The sequence below is a fragment of the Nomia melanderi genome, chromosome 10 (genome assembly GCF_051020985.1).
Source record: "Nomia melanderi isolate GNS246 chromosome 10, iyNomMela1, whole genome shotgun sequence".
Classification (NCBI taxonomy): Eukaryota; Metazoa; Arthropoda; class Insecta; order Hymenoptera; family Halictidae; genus Nomia; species Nomia melanderi.
Genome location: NC_135008.1, coordinates 9525934 through 9543405, shown reverse-complemented (window position 1 = coordinate 9543405; position 17472 = coordinate 9525934). Strand labels below are relative to the sequence as shown.

General features: G+C 32.7%; 1 protein-coding gene and 1 long non-coding RNA gene across 6 annotated transcripts in view; one reads left to right on the top strand and one right to left on the bottom strand.

Annotated features, from left to right (window-relative positions):
- Positions 1-5831, top strand: part of LOC116429698 (uncharacterized) — a 35175-nt gene extending 29344 nt beyond the window's left edge. Inside the window, exon 3 of the long non-coding RNA XR_004235544.2 lies at positions 5626-5831. This is a non-coding gene — a long non-coding RNA (uncharacterized LOC116429698). The remainder of the gene's footprint in view (positions 1-5625) is intronic.
- Positions 1-17472, bottom strand: part of SLO2 (slowpoke 2) — a 228574-nt gene that overhangs the window by 175399 nt on the left and 35703 nt on the right. The window lies entirely within an intron of this gene.

Below are 17472 nucleotides of genomic sequence, written 5' to 3'. Positions count from 1 at the left end.
ATCGGACAGTTCTTCGATACGTGTCATTTTTGAAGAACGTAACCTTTTAACTAATTCTCTTTATCGTCACGATCAATACTCTTTCCGCCTTTTTTTATCATAGCATTTTCTAGGTCATCCGATGCTCCTGTGCATGCGAGAATATTGTGTGAAATAAATAGAAAATGCACGCACTCGTTAAAAAATATGCGGCTAAATATAAATGTTTTATATAGGTGAATTTAGAGCAACCGTAATCAAGAATTGCGAGGATTCAACGACGATAAGTTAACTAAATGTAGCCGGTAAAATGTTTTCATTGCGTGAAATATCGCGTGCAAGAAAAGAATAATGCGAATGATATACGTTAGATCATTGAATTATCTTGATAACGTATTAGAGGAGTGTTATAGTTTACAGAAATCTTGAGCAACAATGTGTTTATTCTTATCGATAATCAATGACCTTAATATCGCAGTGTTTAAATAATTATTCACATTAATATGTACAAATTATAAAAAAAATAGTAGGTAACATTGATAAAAAGCTAATCGGTATATGTACATCACAAAGTAATTTAAAATATGGAATCAATTTTACTTGTACTATAAACTTGTAATATAAACATTTAACTATCACTATATCAAATTTATTTGGTACATTACCATAATGTTATCATTTCCTAAATAATGCCAACCGTCAAGCTAATGTATCATAATTAAGCACCCAATACTTGGAATACACAAAGAACAGATCGTGTTATTAAAACTATAATATTAATTTTCCGCAACTTTTTATTGCCAATGCCTTGTGTTTCATTTCTACGTAAAGGATGCTGAAATATGGTCGAAGGTATAACCATAAGAACATACGTACGTATATACTCATATTGACTTTGGAATATCTTATAGAAATATATGAACTCAAACATAGTACTGTTTTTCGACGGGTTTTTTTTGCAATACACAGTATGTACATAATATATGTGCACGTGTACTTTCCAGTACTGTAAAATGTAATAAACGAAAGTGTAAAGTAGTGCAAGAAATATTCGAAAGAAAGTACAAGCTTACACACTGCGCTTTGTAGTGTGATAAATATGCGACGAATAAAAACTGAATACAGTATGGGGAACACTTGAATAAAGTTTGAATTCACTTAACACAACTTGCGTCAAGTTACATCGACGCAGTGAATTTCATATCCCAATTTTGGCGTCGGTTTAATCACGATGATGACGGCGTCAGAGAATCAGGATGTTACGACACGCAATAAACTTCGAAATTTACATTTTATAGGAAGCAATGATGTTCTGGAATGAAGAACTTTATTTTATAGAGGAAGCTTTAAAATATAAACTGAAGAATTTTACAAACGTATCACAGCATTATATTTGAAATTCATTTTAGACCATTATCCCACGTATTTATAATAAATAAAAGTTTCATTGCATATATATATATACACATATAGAACTTCAATACAACGTAAAATGCAAGGATAGCAAAACAATTAAAAATATACTGTTTTTGGCTACATGTTCTAACCGGATTGAAATGTTAAGACAGTGTTATGCTCTTGCATTTCTAATATTTACTACTATGCGTCAGCTGCGTCAGGCGTTTAACTGAAATTGAAATATGTGATCCATCGAAAATAGCAGGAGACCATCGTCGCAAACAAAGTACCTGTCTTCAGTCACTAGGTGAATGCAATTTATGGCATCCTTAAGAGTCTATCATTTTTCTTTCAGGAGTTATTACCTTCAATTTCACGTCAAGTCTATAAAATGTGTCGCACGGTTACTTATTTGTTTCGAACTTACGCTACTTGTCCTGTTTCTTGAAAAATTAAGTTCGGCAGTACTTTGGTCTCTTGGCTCATACGAGTTGTAAGATTAACGTTTAAAGTTTTAAACCATTGCACAGGATAACTACTATAGAATTACGAAAATGCACTCTTCATGTATGTATATTTTCTAATAATTGAGAATTGTTGAACTTAAATTTACATTTTCTACATAACACAATCGATCTCATGAATTTAAATTGACCCAGCACGATACCCTGAGGGTTAATGTGTAATTTATCTTGTTTTTGCATTTACTCTTCGTTCTCTATCGCTTACAATACCGCAGGGACTACGGAGAAGGAAGAATCCGGAATAGCATTCGACCGTTCATGTCAATTCAAGTTTCAAGCTGAATCACTGTGAAACAATTCCAATCTGTGACGGTTCAAACATTAAGCTACTCGAATTCTACCATGCTTGTTTCGCCTCTAACAGGTATAAAATTTGAATTTCTGAAACAACCGAAGACCCATTTTCACAGCTGAATAAAATATTGTGTAAATTCACACGATCAAAATTGTATGAATGCATTTAAACTTTGGGTTATTCTATTATTTAACGCTTAAGTTATTATAAAAAGAATGTGTTAACGTTACTATTGCTCTGTTTGTAACAAAACATGTAAGGGAACTAGTCTGTTTCTTGACAATGTTATTGCAGCGAGTAAACTGAGTAAATATCCGTAAAGTTAATCAGCATGTCTGTTGTTAATATTAAAATAAAATTCTATTAGGAGGAGGTATCAGTTATAACAATTTTTAAGGGTAAAACATGTCATAGTTTGAAATAAAATGAAGCGGAAAGACAAGACGTTCTTTCGCGATGAGAGCTCCTTAAGGACAAATGAAAGCAAGGGTGTCCGAGCTAAAAGGAAACGGTGTAAAGTACTTAGAATGTGAAGAACATTATAAACACGATGCCATTCGTCAGCATTGTCTGTATTCGCAAATGCCTTACAAATGTTGGATTTGCAACGAATGACGACTGTTTTTGCAAACACACTTATCCTGGCCGACTTTCTCACAGAAGAACAACAATTTTCACATTTCTCTGTTGAAAAAAACAATAATGATCTTTACTCGATGTGCAATGAGATTTGAATATAATGATTATCTTAATTTTAATGAAATCCATCTTCAGTTTGTACATTTTTCTGAATATGTACACCCTATTACATTTGACTATTTAATATTTGCAATTTCTTACTTTTAACTTCACATATATAAAAAAAACTAGTTTGTAAAAGGGTTCCCTTCCAAAATGTTAGACAATAGGTACAAATAATGTTATGCTACCTCAACTCGAAGCCAGTGATCGTTTAAGTATGACAGGAACTGCTATACAGTTGTTCATTCAACCGTGAATCGCATACATCCGCGAGATCTAATTTGTCGTGTAATTCAGCTCTTCCTCGTATCTAGTTTAATCATTTCTAATGCTAAAATTAATGACAAAATGATATAACGGTTCAGGATATCGACGGGAATGTCAAATCATTAGAAAATTAATTTGAAATTCCTATTGTCAAGGAAGAAGGATAGTTCATAGCGTAAGTTCACTTAAAAATTATTTTTACCCTACATTCAACATGTATTCTCTATGGCTTGAGTTAAAACTTAAACATTTCATTTGCAAACTTTATGTGGGTAGAACTTGAGATCTTCGTCTTTTATTCATTTTCATAAATAATTCGTAAAAAGATACCAGCTACACTAAAATACTCGTCTAATGAATGGCCTTGCTGAATGTAATTCAGCTGCAGCAAGGCGTTTATACGCAATTCGTTCTCCTCTGACGTCTACCAGATAAGAAAACATTTTAAAGATTAAGTAGATGAATTCTTCCTCCACACTGGTTCATTGAGAAAACATCGAACGTTGGCAGACCAATTAGTGGTAGTACCGTTAATTGTGAAAAATAGATCCTGGATCGCATCGAATCAATTTTTTAACAACACTGATTTCTAAGTATTTCTTTCATTTAACGGTGTTAAACTGAAGTTTGTTTAATAACTACATTATAAGAAAGATGATAAAGTTTGATTAAAGGAATAAAATCTATTATCAATGAAGTTTAATAAATAATGAAAATCGATGATATTTATTATACTACATTATATTAATATATTCATGTTTATTAAATGTTACTTGCAAACATTTTCATATATAAATGACTTTCAAACAGTTGCAATTACCTAACGAAACATTGTACTTTACTTATTTTGTCAAGCTGTATATGCAAGTAATTATGTCATATACAATATTTTCATATACCTACTCCTAAACATTTATGCATTTCACTGTACTCTTCTTTGCTGAAGACTCGATACTTGGAATAGGATATAATCAAATCAGGATATTCGGCCACTTTCGTGTCAAAATCAAAGAATTTGTGACAGAATTAAGATAGAGCGTTGCGTTTCTTTAAGTTACAGTTAAAATCTTGTAGAATATATTCAAAATACCCATAAAGGGTCTTTTGGTGTGTGTTGTTTATGATATTGTTTAATTGCCATGTGATTACATTGAGGAATAACATATTATTGCCGAAAATGCATGTGAAAATATGCGAGCTACCAATTAGACCCATCTTCTCTCAGGTGTCAAGTGGCTAGCAACACAAAATATGTGGTCCACCTTGTATATTCCTATTGTTATTAGAGAAAGGGTGACAACAATTTCGATTACCTGTCAAGTAGCCCACTTATATATCACCGACCTTGAATTTCATACATCGTTTACTCCCTACAACGTACAACCTCAGTTCATCGATCCTATCATAAGAGGGTAATTGCTTCACCTCTTACCATTGCGTGCCATTATCAAGATTAAGTCTCTGTCACTTTACGTGGCAAAATATCTATACCTGTTCCTGTATGAAACTTTCATTACTGAACGGATATTTAATCACTTACTTATTGGCCGATATACTTCCTCTGAGCAGATTGTCACTTACCTGAAACAAATAAATAATGAAATCAGTATTTAATCTAGCCATACTTTAACTTTTATAATTATTTCGATTTGTGTGCAAGATAAGTTAAAGGTTAATAGGTACACTATTCTTTAACCCGTTGCACTCCGAGCAATTTTTAATATGACCTTTCAGCAACTCCGAATCATTTTTATTATGAGCTACCAGTTACTTCAGGAGTATTTACAATAGTACGATCGCGCTTCTGTAAAACATTGAAGATCCTGTTTCGTCATTAAAAAAAAAGCGTATACATTTTAAAGTTATGTTTCATTAAAACAGAGTTATAAACTTATCTTACAATGTCGCCGCAGCGACAACAACGGAGTGCAGAGAGTTAAATATACTTCACAGAACTAATAATAAGCTTAATTTCTCATGACTAACAAAGATACATTCTGAGACATGAATTACTGACATCGATGAAATTTAAGTGTAATGTAGTTTTCATCAAAATATTTCACGTATATTTTCTTTACCAGCAATCAAATATATTCTTTTTATTTCAATGTTTCGATAATTAAAGGAATGACAATATAAATATTAAATATTAAAGTAAAGAATTATTATTTAATCAGAAAATATTAAGATAATATTACAGAGCGAAAAATTATTTTCGTAGTAAAAAATATTCATAAGAATAGAAAATCAGTTTGAGATTGATAATACTGGGTCAGTCTTCTGTAGAGACATTCGCAGAGGACCTTAGCTTTTGGTCCGTCGCAGAACTGTCCGTTCTTTGTGTTATCGCCAATGCTCTATTCAGAAATTTTTCCACACGTTGACACATATGTGTTCTTCTATATGAATTTTCTTTTATAGTTTCCAACAGTTGCACACGGTCATCCGCATTCGTCGCATGATCCAGACTCGAGATTTCTGCGTGCCAGTTTCTGCCATTGACTCACAGAACAATGCTGCTGTACCTTACCGTTGGCAGAGACTCACACCATAGTCAAGATATATTTTGACCATTCTTTTAATTAAATTTTTCTTTACGCTTCGGCTTAGAGTAGAATCTCTGCGATCATTAGCAAAGACACTCAGGTAAGACGAAAATTTTGATTTTTTTAAATTTAGCGAGAGTATGTATAATAAAACGTTTTTATTAATGTAATAATATCACCCTAGAAAGTATAAAATGCTATTCAATTGTTATTCAAATAATCGTTTCGTATCTATTATAGTTTTAAACATACACAGGATAGAGTAATACCTGTTTCCATTCGAGGGATCTTTTCATAAAAACGAAAAGGAACTGAAGAAAGCCAAAAATGAAAATTTTGCTGAGTATTTCTGCTGAGGTAATGCACACACTTGTAATGCATAAAGAGAATAAAGTCGGAACTTCCGAGTTACCAAATTTCCTTTGTACGAATAAGTGCATTCCAAATTCAAAGTGGAAACAATGAAAAATCTTACGTGACACTTTGTGAAACATTCTCATTCGTTCATCGAGTATTTAAATATCACAACGGATTTATAATCGAAAAAGTAACGAAGTTGCTGCTATAATTCACAAAACCAGTGACGTAATAAAAAAAAGGTAAGAAGAGACAATCAAGCAATATTTTTGCATTATAGCTTAACGAAGAAAAGTAGTCAACACAAGAAGTGCAGTGAACACCCCGACTCCTAATATGCATAGCACTGCAAACATAAGGTCAAAATGATCTACATGACTTTCAAAATGATAATGAAGCTTGATTTGTGTACTTTGAGCAAGAACACCTTTCTTCCACCATGTTGGAAAATTTTCGCAGAGTGACAAAATAAATATAAAAATATGTACATGTAATATTAGGTATTTTAAAAATATTGTATATGTCTTATGACGCTTGTATACCAAATATTATTACATATGTAGCAACATACGTGTTCGATATGCGATAAAACCATTATTAAAAAGACTGTACGCTCAAAATCTACTAATTGATCATTGTAATCCACTGTCCAGAATAAATGTATACTGTTACTAATATTCTAATATTCACTTTTGTATATATTTATCGTTAAGTTTTATTTTTCCCATGTATGTGTATTATATTCTGAAGCTTGTCATTTTGTAACTAATAATAATAAAGCTATTATGAGGTTGAAAAATAAAAAAAATCTAGCAACTGGTCCTAGTGCACGTCACCACGTGGCTACAGATTACGACCAACGGTTGAGTGTTTCTGAACGTAAAGGAAAGGTCAAAAGAAGAATGCTTTCGATCCGGGCAATAACAAAGACAACGAAATAAGGCTAAATACAACATCGACGGAAAGATTACCCCGTATATCCGGTATTGATAACATCAAGTAGAACAAATTGTATCGCGTACGAATGTAATTTGAACTTCGAACTTCAACATTGAACTTTATTACACTATTCTTAGAAAAATTAATATCCAATCTTATAGACTTTGCAAGTTGAAGCTCGAGAAATGGGAAAGTAGAATACTTGTTCATATAATTTTATTTATCAAAAAAATTCACACAAGCTTTTAGTAAATTTGAAGCGAGGTACCTCCTTGCTTGATAATTAATAAACTGCAGGTTTTGAAGTATTTCTGAAACATTTGCAAGTGCGAAATTTTGAGTATCTATTAAAGAAAACGATTTTCTATCGTAATTCTATTTTCTCAATAATATTCTTGAAAATTTGAATTTGCATGAAGATCCGCAGCCCGCTTATCACTTTTCTATGATGGTATATACTGAATTGAAATATGTATACTTTTGTATAACAGTGCAAATGTTTCTTGTATATTTTCCATTAAAAGAAATCCGCCCTTTGTTCTCCTCAAATAACTGATTTGAAACTATTGAGCGGCAGTGTACAGCGATACATTTTCATGGATCAGTCGGAAAAGTCCGCGGACTTTTCTCCCCCGCTGTTTCTCATTTCGCATGAATAGGAAACAGCGACGAACGGCAGTGCGGTTTACGTAAGCACACAAGAGGCAGCGAAATAAACGACAGCAGTCGTTAATCTTAATATCGCGCTGTTGAAGCCGGTTGAATAGGGCGTAAGAAAGAGAGCAGAATCGGGGAATGGACCTAAACTTGCAAATTAAAATGAAAGGACCTATGGAATGGAATGCGGTTCTCATTTATCCAAGCGTAATAGCGGAGATCAACTCCCAGTAGTACCGTGACGTTGCACTTAACGGGCCAAAAAAAGGAAGCACTGGTAACGAGGACGACTCAAGAAACCTTTCGCATAACTGCTCCATAATCGTTGCACTCTTCAATCTCCCTTACACGCAGTTACTATGCAATTCTTACACTCGACGTTTCTTTCGCGATGAACAGTAAATTAAGCAACACCTAATCGACAATTATGATTTTCACCAGTAAATGTTCAAGGGACGTTTCATGAGACTTCATTTTCGCAGACATTTTCGTTCAACTTTTATTATCATTCGTTTTATTTGTAGTAATTGATATTATATATTATTCCTGTTTTTCTTTATTAGCTTCATACGAGTGTACGATAGAAATACAACGGCGAAAGTCACATTCGAGATATGTTTTGTGTATTTCTAAGGAAGGAAAATATTCTTATGCTTAGAAAAAATCGATTGGTTCAAATAAACGTTTCTACATCAGAAAAATCGATCGGTCGACAATTTTCTACTAACTCTTTACGAACGAAGCTATCTTAAGTTTCTAACAATTCTTTTCATAAAAAACTGAATTATATATCACATCTTATATACTAAACGAAGAAAGACAACATGTCAGTCTTTCGTTAATTGAATAATTAAATTATTCATTTGCAGTTTCCAATTTTAGATATCGATGTCGGATTCGACTCTAAAGGATTAACATGTGTGATGCGCTATAATTATCCAATTTGCCAGAGGCCACAACACCATAAATGGTTATGATTACATTATCAGTAAATGTCTATGTACATATTTCATGAACTACTGCGCTGCTCGAGAATATTAACACTTTGTGGGCGTGTCTGCGGACCGCAACACGAGCATTTTCGGTTCTGGACGCGTATCTGCAGACAGCAGCCAAAGCATATATCATCTTTTTATCAAACACTTCCAAAACTCTCCGTGCAAGCGGTATTCTCATACATCAGACAGTCCTGTCCCAAAAGGGATAAGAATTCGATGTATAGCTTAGTTCCTTTCTTCCTCTGACTTAAGTTGACACGTTCGCGACCAGTGTCATACATTTATAACTCTCAACACTTCGCATCTCGCGTAGAGAAAATTACTTTCACGTATATTTGTATCTAAAATCGTAACACATGGTGTAACATGTAGGAAGTTGAAGAGAATTTTTTCTTCAGTTTTATTTGCATTTTATAAAGACAATTTATTGCATTTAATAAAATATTGTAACTGTAAAAACTGCCACTGGGACAAATGCCAGTTACGAACGAGTTAATGTACATTTTCTTTTTGATAGGACATTTTGTAAATTGCTTTGTCGCCTTGTTTATATTAACGTAAAGGTATTTTCCTTCGAATTTTACTTGAAATTTCTATTTATGTTTTTCTGTTTTGATGACTTTTAGACGTTGAAACGTCGATTGATACATGTAAAATTACAGGATTAATTTTATATTATGAATACATCTCTTAAAACACAAAAAATTGAATTTGAAATATTTTTTAAATAACGTGTAATGTCAGAGATAATTTTGTTTATAGATAATATGGGACACCACGTATAGAAGTAATGGACAAGAAATTTCGTCCTGCACACGGAATTTCTTTATTTTCATTCTTTTAGTTTCCTTTGAATGGGACGAGCGTTCCGTTCTGGTAGACATTCTAGAATTTCCAAATCAGTCTTTCTCGCGTCGCCAAGCAATACCTATTGAAGACAAGAAAGGTATGCAGTTATTAAAAAATCCTATTCCGTAGACGCAGCTACGAAGACCCAATATCGTTAATCTTTTTTCCCATAAAAGTATTCTGCACAGTTATGTAGAATGAAACATAGAGCAGCTATAACCTGTGCCGATTTATGGTGGATCGCCTGTATCATCTCCAATCACTCGTTGTTGGTATCTCATTTACCTGTTACTATATTTCACTTTTCTACCCTCTTATTGGAAATTGATTTAATTTCGAATCAAGCAGTTATTAAATTTTACATTTCCTATATACTATCAGAGCGAAAACCAAACATTGTCAAGCTTCAATTCTTCAAGCAGTTGATTCTAATTCAAATCATACGCAACAATCTCAGGCAGGAAATCTTTCAAAAATGATATCATTGAGTGTATTTATTGATTAAATAGCTAGTGTTCTTGTATATTAATTTCTACTGAAATGACACCGAAATAGGGTACGTTTTTTTCGAAATAATCTTGAAAATTTGAACATTTTTGCATTATATTTCAAATTAAAGTTTCAGGATTAACAGCACTATTTTTTTAGTGGGATCTCGAAGTTCAAACATGAGTATTTCAGTTAGTAATTCCTTAGCTTGAAGGGAAATTTACGCTGCGGACATAAACGCAGGCAAACTTGGGTGAAGCGACCGCGGATTACAGTCATAAATTGTACCCTCATAATCGGTTTGACCACGAGTTGTACATTAGAACATTTCTTACGTTTTCTGTAAAGCTTCAGGGTATAACGTTAATTCTTGAACACGGTTGTTTGTACTTTGGCTAACTTTCGAACTTCATCGGGTCTTTTTTATGATGTACAGCATTAAATAGCTGCGCAATTTTTACATCGTTTGTGCAACATGAAATTTCATGACTCCTCTGTTAAATACACTAAAAATATTTGGCAGCATTAAAGTATATTCTGATTCAACAGCCCCTCTTCAAAATATTTTTAAATAAAGAAAGAACAAACTGATGAAATCAGCGATTTCAATGGAAAGTGTGGGGGAATATTAAAAAAATAGTTATAAGAAAGAAAAGAGGTTTAACTTATTGCAAACGATTTTAATGAAAACAAGCACTTACGGTATTTTTCATAATAATATTTACCAGAACCTCGAGGTTATAAAAAGAATCTTCACTCTCTTGAGAAAAAATGCGAAGTAGATGAGGATATTAGAATTATGCTCTGTATTCATAAGAATTTCAACACTCATTTTTCTCAGCTTCTCTGTTGACGTGCGAGCAAAGCTAGATAGTCTTCTATCTTACACCGATCCTCCTTGAAACTTTATTTTGTAGCCAATCTTGCAAGCGCCAACACTTTCCTGTGTCCCTATCTATTCCCCACTGCTTCGTGGCTCACGAATAAAATATCACAAAAACAACACACACCTTTGTAAATTATTCAAAATAGTAAATTTTGTATAATTTTCTAATATAATACAAAATCAGTCCAGTGTAAGTAATTAGAATATTATAATGAAGATTTTGTTGAGCTTATTTATAACAAGATTCAGTGTTGTAAACTATACCCTTAATGAAGCCGTATAATAAATATAAGCAAAATACATACGAACCTATGTCGAATTAAATTATTGAGAAATTATAACCACTTATCTTTTTCAAAACAGCTGATTTCCAGGTAGTGTAATTATTATTTACAGATAACTCTTTTAACTTGTGAACCAAAGACTAAATAAATAGCTATATTTAGTCATACGATTGCGCTTCGTAATTTCTTACGACCATGTAGATTTCATGTTCAAATCCTATTAGATTCTATTATTGCAATATGCTTACCCCCCGAATTCGAACTATTATCTATGAAATGATCATATTATCGACCGAACAACTAAAAGTAGAGTTTCTCTTGACTACATATATAATGCTGGAAACGTATAAATAGATTTTCTACACACGGTATATAAAATATCGATAACCTAATATTGTATTTTCTAATTATACCAGGAACAACCCCATATCATTACCAAGCCGCCATCGTGCTTAACGGCTGATTGAATATTTTCCTTATTAAACGGTCTAATGACTTATCGTGCTCTTTTTTTCCTGCTGTCTATTCATTCAAATTCTGATGAATTAGACTAAATGACACGCCCGTAGAACGACAATATATGACTCATATTTGAATGAGATTATTTTATTATAATTCTACAAACGAGGATACCTCATTAAGATTCTTAAAGAAATACATTTGAAAAAAAAACATACTAAGAAAATATTTTGAATTCAGTTTGACAACATTTGCAATACAGATATTATTATCGCAATGTTTACGACTTTTCATAGAACTGACCGACCCAGAGTGTTCATATAACTGTGTAGCGACCGCGCATTGTCGAGTTACTGCTAGAGGCGACATTTAATTAGTGAGTTACGTAATGGGCAGATTTGGTAATTTATAAACTCTAAATAGTTGGACCATGAAAAGGGATAGAGGTTTCCCTGTTTATCTTGCTGACAGTAATGCAGGGATCGTAACTCTAGGAGGGAAAATTAATTAGAATAATGGTACATTTGATGGTCTACCAACGATGAAATATCTTGTTTATATATGGAATAAAAAAAATATTAAAAGTTATTACGTTTCGTGTACAACTCGTATATCTTCTACATATCCTACATAACTTTACCAACTGACAGTCTCACTGCCAAGCGAGGATGCATAAAATACAATTGCAATAGTAAAGTATGTATGAATTAATTTCCTGTTTTTGATATAATTGTATGCTTATCCAACATTCATGATTGAATTTCCTCTTTCAAATTAACAAAATTTATTTGGAGCAACTAGTAATGATTCTACGATATTCCTGGAGTGATAAGGGTTAAAGTAATGTAAATGTAACCTAAGATGTATGGTAGGACTAGAGATACGAATAAAATCTTTAATTCTTAAATGGTACGCTGTGGTGTGACAAAGACATATTGGAGAATTGTCAAGAACAAAGTAGGACAGATACGGCTTTGTATTCGGTCCGACAGCAAATTGAACCTTCCTGTTGAATTTATTCGCGATAAACGGTGGCTAAAGTAAAGTAGGCTAATGCCAAAGTAAACACCACCCTCTTACGTGAAATACCTCACGTTTTGGAAAAATAAAGATAATCCACAAAGGGAGCTGATTTTTTCTATTTTCACCTACAAAATATAAGTAATATTATTCGTAGGTGGAACGTGACGTATGAGTGTTTTATAACGTACATTAAGTCATATATTTACGAACAGGCTGAACTGTATCATAGGGCTGAGAAAACACATCGGGAAATATGGAAGGAGCTGAGAATCTATAACGGCTTGTTGTCGAGGTATACAACATATTCTTCGGAAAATAAGGTCACAAAGAAGTAATGTCGATCCTGTCAGCTCGACAATAATTTTTATTATAAATGTTCATTATTTTCTGATAAAACATTAATGATGAATATTATAAATATTGATGAGAAAAACTTTGCATGAAGTAAGGGGTACAGAACTGTGTTGTTTCATATGTTGATATTTTATGAAAAATTTAACATTGAATTTCAAGTTTTACAACTTTGCTGCGTTGAATCGAATGGGAACTGAAAATTGCCTCTCGAAAGCAAAGTGTTGAAAGAAACGTTAATATCTGAGACACTAGATTGAAAAGATTAGATTATCGCAGGTACTTAAACACTCATTAAACTTGTAATCGGATCGGATGTATGCAAATAATCAATATAAATTACCAGATAATTTCATTATAAATACATACAATATTGCCCGAACTAATTTGCAAATCCATTATGGTACGATAAGTTATGACCCATAAACATATTATGAAAATCTTGCTCTACTTAGAACGTGCGCCTTTATTGTATGTAACAAAGTTCTTTGCCTGACGGCTTTCAATTAAAATTATATTGTATAAGTATACCATACTTTTCTCCAATCTCACCCTTTTCCTTTCCTTCCTCTTGTGCAGAACTAATTTTTCTAATAATAGTGGCATTTTATAACATTAAATACGTAACGTACAGTTCCAGTAATTAGAATATATGAAATATTGTTACATACGAGAGAAACAAAAATACTTTACGTATAAACGAGATTAAAATGTTTAAAGTTAAATGATATTTTTTAAAGACACGCTATTTTCGTTCTGATAAAAACAAAAACTGGCAACTTTGGTAAAACTGGGCAACCAGGCCAGCTCAAAAAGAGCATCGCTAATGTCTTGCTGTTCAGGATATGACAAACAGCACTTTCATCCATCTGCTTCGCGTGAAATCTAGCACTTAAGCCTCTGAGTTCCAAAAGCACGGAAGCACACAGGCGGTTTTCAAAGCGATAGTTGAAACAGTGGACTCCATGTGTCGAATGAAGAATTTTTTATGTATTCATTAATGGGATATTTATATTCGTGGTTCGACGATTTTAGAAAATTTATAAAATCAAACATTGTCAGGCTCAAATATATCATACATCAAGGATTTTTCAATTTTCTATACGTGTTCGGTAATGTTTCAAAATAATATACTCTAATTTCAAAAAGTCGTGTATTCATTTTTTCTTTACTGCGAACTAGATTAAATACTGCTGTACTTATTACCAACTGTTTCAGCGTCTTACAAATTGATTCCGCGTGAGCTTTTCTGAAATTGCGTGGCTTACCATTCATCTAAATGAAGGTAGTACGTGTACCGTAACTTCTTCATATACGTTACAAAATTTCTTGAATTCTAAGAGAACAAGGAGAATTAATTTTAAGTGCGTGACTTTCTGTTGAAAGAATTAAAGGGAATATTCTGTACAACATTGGTATATTCCTACCTTTGTAAGTAATTAAGTGCCCATGTTGTACTGAATGCGAACAGCTGAACTCTATTCAACATGAAAATTAAATTACCTCTGGACTACAAAGTCATACATTCATCTTAGTAAAAATAAACATCTTCTATTCGAACAAAAGTGGACATAAAATAATTTCGTAAAATTAACGAAAAGCGTATGATAAAAATAAGTGATTGAATTATTCAATTTAGTAGTATAACTTTCCTTGCAGATATTAAAGTGATCTTATCTTTCGATATTTCTTTTGTTTCTATCAAAAGTATCAACTGAACTACCAAAACATTAGTATTACATTAGGAAACGATACAGCTAAGGATGAGAGAGACAGTAGAGATGAAACTAAAGGAGGACAGGAGATTCTCCCAAACCTTGTGTTTTAGTGATCGTAACAATCGTGACATATGTGGTTTATTGGACAACTGGTTCGTGTTTAATCGCGATGCAGCTTTGCCATAAAATTTGCTAAGCTATAAATTAGATATACGATAGATAATATCGTATGTGACGGTGCGCAATCCGTTAGATCAGTTTCTTGTACGATTACAACTTTGAAGGAAAATTATTAAACAAACCAGGACACGAACTTTGAAACTACCAGAAAAGCCTTATTGTAAAATATGAGAAACATTTAATTGATTGAGCTAATAGTATCAAATATGCTCTTGCAAAATCAGGTTGGTCAACGATGTTTCTTTTTTTGGAAAGAAATATGGCTGAGTGGGATCTCGATAGATCTTTATCGTAAGCCATGTCTGCTTCTAAATTCTGATAGGTCTTCAAGCACTTTAGGTTTGTAGTCGATGGGAAGCTCTAGTGGCTTGATACTCAAGCCTGCTTGAGCCAGAGCAAGCAGGTGTCAACAGCAGCAAATCTGATCGCCATTCCTTCATTTTACGAGTTTCAGAGCTTCCTAGCTGCTTATTCCGCTACTAATGACGAATGATCAAAGTATTTGAACTCATTAAAAATCAATTTTCGATTTCATTACAACACTAAGAGCTCTTACAAACCTTACGTGTTTCTTTCAGTGAACCTACTGCGTTGACAATGAATATTCAGAGAGCAATGCAACAGTTACTGTGACTGTTCTACTTATCCTACTTTGAATTGCTAATTACATAATTAATTTCTGATTATTTGCTTGTTGAAGACCAACCTTTTATAGTTGGTAAGCTCGGTATTTATTGCAGCTGACGTAAAAATAGTACAAAGAAACGTTAATGAGTAATTCGTTTGTTGAAACGTTAATGGCCAATTTGTTCGCATCGCCCCACTTGTGTTTGAATAAATTCATCCTTTGTGAGTAATTTAACGATCTTTCCGAGTTTCAGTACGTTCAGATTTAAAACTATAAAGCAGTGAAAAAATATATCTAAAAAGTTTGCCGATAAATAATGAAAGCGCCAGATAAACCATACTCATATTTCAGTATCCTCGATTAACTGCACATTTCATTGCACTCAAAAGAATGCTAAGCATGTTTCAGTGAATTACATGCTTACAAAACAATGCATCTGAATTGAATGCATCTTGCACAATATAATTGTAATATTTTATTTTCTGTTTTCCGCTTTGCTTGTCTTCGTATTTCTGTGATTTTTCCAATTTTCCTTTCTGAAAAAGAAACATTAAAGAAACGTGTTACCGGATTACCTCGAGAAAAAATATATGATTATATGAATTAGACTCTAAACTTTTTACAAATGAGTAATACTTTTTTAGTCCGGCAGAAATATTCGATTTTTGAATAAAGTGACGCTGAATCGCTGAGATGGCAAACAGCGAATCAAGTGGATCGATTCGGTAACCACGAGGGGAAGTTTTCGCAGTGTCGAACATATGGGTCGAAAGAACATGGCGACAAATATATATCTCATGTATGTACAAGTAATTTGTTCTACCTTTAATCTTGATCAGGTACCAATTGGACTAGATCCTATTTTCGAGTTATTCAGTTTAATTTTCGTATTTGTACTCTATAAAAGACTAGATCGTTACCGATTAGTAATACTAATTAACCCCTTAAAAGTTAACTTCATAGTATTGCAATCGTCACTTTTAATCCTTGTATAATTCCGTAATATTACGTTTTCCACGTGTATTATTTGTTAAGTATACGTTGCGTAAACGTAATATTAGATGTCCAAAGATTAAAATGTTAGAAATAGAATTTAATATATATATATATATATATTGATGTGTATTGATACACATTTAAATTATGAAATAGTGACATATACACAGGTAGTATTTTTTCACGTGTTTCCTAATATTCAGCTGGACCATAAATGGTTAATAACGAGTTTGCATTGAAAATTCATAATATTAAGAAATGTTTTGTAAGTTGGATATAAATTTACAAACACAAGCATATAAAATTAAAAATATTCGCCAGGTTTCTTTCGTACAAAACATTCCTTTGAGTTTCAAGGAAATTGCTTAGCTAGAAGCTTGGGTCAATCAACCCTTGGAAGAAAATAAGGGTAAATAGAGATAGATAAATGAGAACATAGAATAGTCGAGAAAAAATTAGGTCGCTTTTCGAACCAACAACCCTTACATGCAGGTTTGGGTTAGGTTGCACAAATCCTGCATGTAAATTGTGTTAGAACGTTGCACAGGGGTTCTTTATCTCGAGGAAAATAAACTCATAAATCTAAGTCTTTACATTATATGAGGCCACATGAGTCGTTCAGGGGTTCTCCAGTTTTAGAGGTGCTTTTTTGCAGCAGACTTTGCGATTTTTGTTAAGGGATTAAATGAACGTGCATAATTATTTGTGATATCTTTAATGTAAGTATGTAATATAAATATATAATATAAATATATAATATGAATATAAATATAAACATGTTTTTAAATGTTAACGACCATGGTGTTCTGTTAGAAAGGTACGAGAATACTCAAATTGAGGCACGTCTGTTGCTTAGAGATTTAAGAAAAAACTAATATCCATTTTATTAAAAAAAAAAAAACAAATTT